The 8,034-nt window shown below is 55.9% G+C and overlaps 1 long non-coding RNA gene across 1 annotated transcript; it reads left to right on the top strand.

Annotated features, from left to right (window-relative positions):
* Positions 1-249: 249 nt before the first annotated feature.
* LOC135978925 (uncharacterized) lies at positions 250-7,155 on the top strand. The gene is made up of 3 exons (XR_010596265.1): positions 250-1,062; positions 1,523-1,695; positions 1,849-7,155. It is a non-coding gene; the product is annotated as an uncharacterized LOC135978925 (long non-coding RNA).
* Positions 7,156-8,034: the final 879 nt, after the last annotated feature.

The raw sequence follows: 8,034 nt of genomic DNA, 5'->3' as shown, positions 1-8,034 counted from the left end.
CACCTGAAGAGAGAGTGCCCCTACAGGACTCCCAAGGCCTGGGCCAGCCCAGAAGGAAGGGCTAGGGCCCCAACAAGCAGGAGTAGGGATGTGCCAGGGGGAAGACCCAGAAAGTGCTTCCATTGCCACCAATGGGGACATTTAAAGAGGCACTGCCCCCTGAGGCAGAAAGGGGGAGAGTCTGAGACAAGGGTTCGGTCAGAGACCAGCCACAGAGAAGAGGTGGTGAAGACGGAGGCCCGTAGAGAGAAAGGGGCTGGGGCAGAGAGGCCCCACCGAAATGAGGGAACCCACATAGGAGCCAGGAGGGCCCATGTGGGAACCCAAAGAGAAGTAGGAACCCACGTAGGACCAGGGCGTTCTACAGTGGGAACCCAGACCCTACAGGTGGGAAGCAGCTGGCTCCAGACTTTGGAGGGCCTGCGAGAGGAAAGGGATGCCCTGCAGGCCCCACTACGAAGGAAGCTGGGGTGATAGGGACCCCTTTCCTCCCCTCCCCCGTGAGCATTTTTTAAGGGGGAGGGTTTGTGGTGGGACGGCTGCCCCACCCCCATGTGAGAGGGAACTAGAGTAGGCCAGAATGGCTGTGCAAGCCGTCAGCCAATCAGGGAAGGGCCTACTGAGAGCCAATCAGGGCCGAGATTAGAGCCAGCCAATCAGGGCTAGGCTAGGCCCTATATAATGGCTGCCCAGGAGAGCAGAAGGTAGTCTGTCCCAGAATTTCATGGGAGAAGGTCTGTCTCCAGAACAGGAGACCAGCATCTCGGGCTGGGCAGTACTGCATCTGGCCATCCGGTGGCCGAGACAAATTGTAACCGGTCCTTGAGACAAGGGGCTAGACTTTGGGGGTTGCGGTTGGCCACCGAGGCAGGTGCAAGGACTGTTGCTAACCCCCGCCCCTGGAATGGGGTGAGGATGGACTAGTGGACACTGCTGGAGGCAGTGAGCAACGCGGCTCCAGATGCCAACGGAGGACAAGAGACGGATGGGACGCTGCCAGCAGAGGGCGTTCCCCAGGGACTGAGCTAATTCCCAGAGCGACCAGCGGGAGGCGCCATGCTGGTGAGTCCCAACCCCGTCAAAACCGCCCAGCCCTATTGTGGGCCCACTGCTACCCTGCAGACTGTGGTCAGGACCAGACTGGGCCAGCTGGAGTGGCCTCCCTCTGATTGGGAGAGCGAGAAGGGGAAATGGAGCCCCCTGGCACTCACAGAAACTCTCTCCCCTCTCTGTGGAGCAGGGTTCTTCCCTCTGCCCCCCAAATTCCTTCATATGGGGCAGGACCTCTTTCCTTTGTACCCACTCCCCTCTGTCTACCCCCCCTCATTCCCGCTGCGCCCAGGCAGAGCTCTCCCTGCCCCATATGGTCCAGAAAAGCCCTTGTGTCAGGGCCACAGCCCCACTGGAGCTCGGAAAGCTCCACTTTTGAGGAGGTGGGGGTGGGACAGAGGCTCAGGGCTAGCTTCACCTCCTGCCCTTTAGTCTCCCCTTGGCCCTTCTATGGGGTCTCTGGGTGTGACAGGAATAGGAGCCTCCTTCCCAGCTGTCTTCCAGGCCCTGGGATCTGGCACAGCCTCCCAGACGGGCGCTTCCTGTAGCTGAGCCACGTCAGGGAGCAGTGGGGACAGGTCACCTCGTCCCAGCAATGCCGGCTCTCAAAGAGGCTTAGATGGAAGACCCCAGGCCCTCATGGAGGTAAGAGCCATTTACTTCTTGGGGCGTGTGGGTCTCTTGGGGGAGAAATGGCATCCCCGATGCATAGCCTGGCTGGGAGCTTTCCCTGTCCCTGGATTCCAGCCCTGGTACAGAGCCCTATTTCTCATCATGATATCCTCATTTTATTCTCAGAGGCGGTGTCCAGGATCCTGGAGACGGTTTCCTGCTGCAGGAGGTTTGAGCGGGGAGAGATCACTCACTGTCACGACCCAGGGGTCTCCAACCCAGGTCTGCAGGGTTCATGGGAGCAGCCACACTCCAACCCTCCACCTGGAAGCCTGCTGAAAATTGCTTACCTCGGACCCATGAAGTTCAGCCCCAGTTTGAGGCTCCACTCCTGAGGTCCTATTGGAGGAGTCCCAGGAAAGCTCCCTGGCCCTGCGTAAGACAGCAGCAGGAACACGAAGCTGACTGAACACCAGGCCTGCTCCCGGTTCTGGACCGTGCGCTGCCTGGTTCTGCTGCCGCTCCCCTGGCTTGATTTCCTGGCATCTGAGTTGTGGTGGTGATCGCACGTTTGTCTTTTGCTGCTGATCTTCCAGTATCCTGACCCGGCTGACTCCGCACTCCTGTCATGTGAGTGTGGACTCTGGCTCTGACCAGTAGGTCTGGCTGCCCTTGACCCAGCTGTGACATGGACTTTGATACAATTTCTCCATTGCCCCTTTCTGATCTCCAGGAAGATACACGAGTCCCTTGGCTCCCAAAGTCCCAGTTGCCCGCTATTCAAGGGCTGAGGGGTAGTGCTTGTATCGCCCCACCTCAGCTGCTTTTCCTAGGGGAATCTCCCTAGAGCAGAGGAGAAATCTGCTCTTTTCTTAGGATCAGTCCCACCCTGGCCTCAGCTCAGCTACTTTGTTTACCTGGGGTCAGGCACCACTTTTGAAGCCCTCAGCATGGGGGTGGAGGTGGGAGTAGAGGCTGGAGCTCCAGCAGTTTCCACCAAAGAACACCCCCCTGTCTTTCTATGGTCCGGCTAGGGCTCCCCATCCACCCTGGAGCTGAACAGCTGGGAGCTGATGGATTGTCCTTGGTGGGCCATGTTCTTGTGTGTGATGAGAGGGCCAGGAGCAGATGCACCACGCCTGGCCAGGACCGGGCTAAGCAACCTGTAATGCTAGGTGAGTCAAACCAGGGCCACAATACAGACACCCTGGGCATCCATGGGGACTGAATCTGGGCCCTTCACTACGAATAGCACAACTCGTTCCAACTTGAGGCATGACGCTGGTGACCCCTGCCAGCCCCTCTGAGGTGGGTCAGTATTATCCCTGTTCGCTGGGGCATAGGGATAGAAAGCAACTGGCTGCAAGGTCACACATGACGTCCCTGACAGAGGCAGGAAGGAAGCGTGGGACTGATACCAGTCGAGCTCCAACCGCTAGACTCCACCCATTTCCAAAGTCAGAGAACCCAGGAGCCCTGACTCTGACACTAGGCCTTAAATGACAAGACCAACCTCCCTCCCACTCAGGAAGCCATAGAAGGGACCATCTGCTGAGCTCCCCTTGGCAATGCCGCTGTCAGAGACCATTGCTAGTGAGTGACAAGTGCCTGAGCCCGGAACTGCTTGAGAGCCTCCTAGAGACTCGCAGGTGTTTGACTGGGACCCTCAGGGAGCCGTGGCAAGAGCCTCTCCGGCTCTAACAAAGAGTTTCTGTTCTCCTAGACAGTCAGCCCGTGAGGCCAGTTTGCAGAATGTGGAAGAGCCCTTTGGCGAGGCGTTCGAGGATTCACCATGAAGGTGGCAGCAGCGGCAGTGTCTGGGGTCCCTATGGGCCAAGCCTCAACTCCTGCCAATCCAGGCTAATCTCCCGCTGCTCTCAGTGGGGCCTGGCTTTAGCTGCTGGGCCTGTGAGCCTAGACCAGGGGTCTCAAACTCAAATGACCACGAGGGCTGCATGAGGACTAGTTCATTGGCCCGAGGGCCGCATCACTGACACCCCTCCCCCCTCGCTGCCCGAGGCCCTGCCCCCAGAGGGAGCAGGAGGGGTGTGGCAGGGTCTCAGGGCGGGAGTTGAGGTGCAGGGGTCTCAGGGCAGGGAGTTGGAGGGGTGAGGCAGGGGGTGCAGGGTGCAGTAGGGGGCTCTGGGCAGGGGGTTGGGGTGTGGGGTGCAGTAGGGGTGAGGGGTTCAGACAGGGGGCTCAGGGTAGGGAGTTAGGGTGCAGGAGGGAGTGTGTGGTAGAGGGTTGGGGTTCAGACAGGGGGCTCAGGGCAGAAGGTTGGGGTGCAGAAAGGGTGTGGGATGTGGCTGGAGGCTGAGGGCAGGGAGTTGGGGTGCAGAAGGGGGTTGAGGTGCAGTCAGGAGGTTCAGGGCAGGGAGTTGGAGGGGTGCAGCAGGGGGTTGGGGTGCAGGCAGGAGGTTCAGGGCAGGGAGTTGGGGGGGCAGGAGGGAGTGCGAGGTGTGGCTGAGGGTTGGGGTCCAGGCAGGGGGCTCACGGCAGGGGTTTGGGGTGCAGGATGGCATTGGGCTGTGGCCTGGAGCCGCTTACCTAGAGAAATAGCCCCGCAGGCCGCGTGTTGGAGACCCCTGGCCTAGGCCGAGCACTCAGGGATTTCCATCAGCCTGCTCAATGGCGAATGCAGCCACCCAAAGAAGGGAAGAAGAGTGGAAGTGAAGGAGTAAAGCTGGACCATCCGCTGAGCTGCTGCAATCAAGTGAGCAGAGCCGGGGAGAGAAGAGGGAGAACTGGAAGGTGGCTGGCGGCAGTAGGGAGGAGAAGCAGTTTGGGAGCCAGGAGAGGAGAAATAAATAGTTAATGACAAATGCTGCCGGCTCTCTCTTGTGTGCTGAAGGGTTGAAAAGGGGTCTCTTTACTATCAGGCTCAACTTTAAAATAGCTGTGTATGGGGCTGGGGGGTCTATAAAGGTAAGAGGTCACTCTAGGGGCTTGAAGTCCCAGATTCTCGGGCTATTGCCTCCTTCTACCAGCTGATCTCAACCCAGCAACTCCCTCAGGTGGTAGCAGTAGTGAGCTCTTGTCCTCCTTTTCTGGACTAGCCACCAGAAAAAGGACACGATCCATGTGGCCAAGGAAAGAGAGAGGCAGTGTTGCCTGTTACCATGGCTCTTGTGGGGGAGCACGGCAGGTTACGCTGGACTAGGTAGGAGCCACATGTCTCCAAACTTGCACCTCCCGAGGCTCTAGAGACTTCGCTCCCGATCCCAGAGCGTCCTCAGAGTCCTAAAGCACCAGATGGATCCTGGCCTCTCCCCCCACCTCAGCAGTCCAGAAAAAGTGATTTGTAGACATGTTCTGTGTCCTCTCCTGCCACACTCCCCTGTTGGCAACTAATGCAGTCACAGAGTCCAGGCTCGGTGACAGGCATTGCTCTGGGCTGGGACAAGCAGGAGGACATGAGCTGCAATGGATCCCCCTGTGCGTGGGCTGAATGGGCAACCTCTCTCCTTCCATCTCTGCTTTCCAGCCCACAGGCACTAAGGAGAAGGTGATGCACTTACACCAAAGGTGGGGGTGGGAAGAAGCAGAGTGAAGAGGAGATCAGAGCGCCATCCCATAGCATTCCTCCTAGAGTCTCTCCAACCACCACCTGGCTCCTTCCTGCCGTAGGCCGCAGCCCCTAGGTTCCACAGGGACTTTCTGAATTAACCCTCTAGAAAGCTGTCTCTGGCTTCCTACAAGCTCTCTCACGGCCCTGTCACGGGAGGTAAGGAATAAGGTCCTGCCTCCCCCAACTGCTCGGGGGAATCCTCTCCGAGAATCAGTGCAGGGCTTTATGCAGCTCAACAAACAGATCCCTTTGTGTGGTGTTGTCAAGAAGCTTCACCCCCCGCTTGGCAGCTCTTTTTAGAGCAACATTAACTCCCACAGGGATTTCTGCCCTAAATGCTCCAGGCCTGAGGGAAGGATTCTGTGGAAAACAGGCCTTTCCCTTGCTCCAATCCAGGCTCTGCTGTTCTGATGCTGCAGAGGCTTGAGGGTTCCTGGAGAGCATGCGGCAACGCCAGCAATCCCATGGGGCCTCAGCCCTCGGGACATGTTCTCTTTCTCCCCCAGCACCTTGCAGTAGAGGGAAGAAAGGGACACGGGAGATGGTGTCTCTCACTGCAGGATGGGTTATCTGTAAGCCAGGAACACCAGTGTGGACGCAGGGGAATGCTGTGCTGTGGTGTATGTGCCCTGCAGGATATCACTCGTGAAGGGAAGCAACACCGCTCTTGGCAGCGGAATCTGGGCAATAAGGAAGAGGAGATGGAAATTCTCCCTGGGGAGGGGAAATGGGGAAACCCGGGGGGACGATGGGTATGTCGCTGGTTACAGCCCACTGAGGTAGGGGAGAGAGGGTACAAAAAGTGGTGGGCAGGGAGGTGGTTCTCAAACTCTGGGTCAGGACCCCAAAGTGAGTTACAACCCCATTGTAATGGGGTCACCAGGGCTGGCTTAGACTTGCTGGGGTCTGGGGCCAAAGCTGAAGTCCGAGCCCCCCGACTGAGGGGGAAGCCAAAGCCTGAGGGCCTCAGCCCTAGGCAGTCAAGCTCGGGTTGCAAGTCCCTTGTCTGGGGCTGAAGCCCTTGGGCTTCGATTTTGGCCTCCCCACGCAGGGTGGGGGGATTTGGGCTTTGGCTTTCCCCCCACACCCAGGGTCGGGAGGGCTCAGGCTTCGGTCCCCCCTCCTGGGGTCGTGTAGTAATTTTTGTTGTCAGAAGGGGGTCGGAGTGCAATGAAGTTTGAGAGCCCCTGCATTAGACACATCATTACCTGTTTTACGTTCTTGGTTATTGAGAACCCCGGACCTCGAATGGACAGGGATCAAGCTGCTACTGACACAGCCCAGCAGATGAACCGGTGGGGGGCTGGCACCATTCACTGAATCCAAACCAGAGAGCAGGAAATGTTTCTCCTTTTGCACCTGTCTATGACTTGTGGGAAGAAATTAGGTTAGCCCGGGGGACTTCCTACTGGGAGACAGACAGGGGCGGTCTCACGTAGCCAGGAGTAAATCGTCCTTGGCCATTTTAAAAAATTATAGATACTTTTCTAATGCAAAGTTTTGTGCCCAACTAGGAGTGACTCTATTGTGGGCCTCCTTGTGTTGGATAAAGATGAACTGATCACTGGACTGGATGTCCGTGGTTGCTCTGGGGCCAGTGATCATGACTTGACTATTCAGTAAGGACCAGTATCCTTACTGGTTTTGGAACAAATTGATAAATTAAACAGCAATAAGTCACCTGTCCTTTAAATCAGCTTCCACACCAGATGCCTGGAGGAGAGCTAATATGACACCAATGCATAAAAAAGGCTCCAGAGATGCTCCTGGCAATTACAGGCAACTAAGGCTAACTTCAGTACCAGGCAAATTGGGTGAAATTATAAAGAGCACAATTATTAGACACATAGATAAACATAATTTGTTGGGGAAGAGTGAACATGTTTTTTGTAAAGGGAAATCATGCCTCACGAATTTACTAGAATTCTTTGAGGGAGTCAACAAGCATGTAGATAAAGGTGATCCCGTGGATATAGTGTACTTAGATTTTCAGAAAACATTTGAGAAGGGACCTCCCTTGGCTCTGAAGCAAAATGGGATAAGATGGAAGGTCCTCTCTGGGATATGTAACTGGTTCAAAGGCAAGAAAGAAAGGGTCTGACTAAGTGGTCAGTTTTCAGAATGGAGAGAGGTAAATAGTGGTGTCCCCCGGGGCTCTGTACTGGGACCAGTTCTGTTCAACATACTCCTAAGTGATCTGGAAAAAGGGGTAAACAGTGAGGTGGCAACATTTGCAGCTGATACAAACCAACTCAAGTTAGTTAAGTCCAAAAGAGAGTGCAAAGTGTGACAAAGGGATCTCACCAAACTGAGTGACTGGGCAACAAAAAGGCAGATGAAATTCAATGTTGATAAATGCAAAGTAATCAATTACAACATGTCAGGGAAGATTCTAGGCATCAATGATCTGATCTTTGGGTTGATGGCGGTAAACAGATTCCCATAAGGCTCCCTCTCTCCCTCTTCCCAAGAGCCACCCTCATCCTCTCTCCCCTTTCTGTTCCCGCATCCACTGCAAACTTTCGAAGATGGATGCCTCGTGATGGCCTTCGCTCATGGGGATGTTGCCTAGTGGTCAGGGTTTCGGCCCTTTTGGGGGGAAGGGCGCAGCAGATGGTGGGGGAGCCCAGGGCCTCCCACTGGGCTCTGACCCAGGCTACTCTGGGGCAACTGTGACGTTATTGACATAAACTGGGACCGTATCGATCATTGTTGCAACCAAGGTCCTGTAGTGGCACCCAAATCTTGTATAAAGGGGGTCAAATGGGGTGTCTAGGACAAGGTTATGGTTTACTGGTTATGAT

Source organism: Chrysemys picta, unplaced genomic scaffold, assembly GCF_011386835.1.
Source record: "Chrysemys picta bellii isolate R12L10 unplaced genomic scaffold, ASM1138683v2 scaf544, whole genome shotgun sequence".
NCBI classification, from domain to species: Eukaryota; Metazoa; Chordata; order Testudines; family Emydidae; genus Chrysemys; species Chrysemys picta.
The sequence above is the reverse complement of the archived record's forward strand: the minus strand, read 5'-3'. Positions and strand labels throughout refer to the sequence as shown.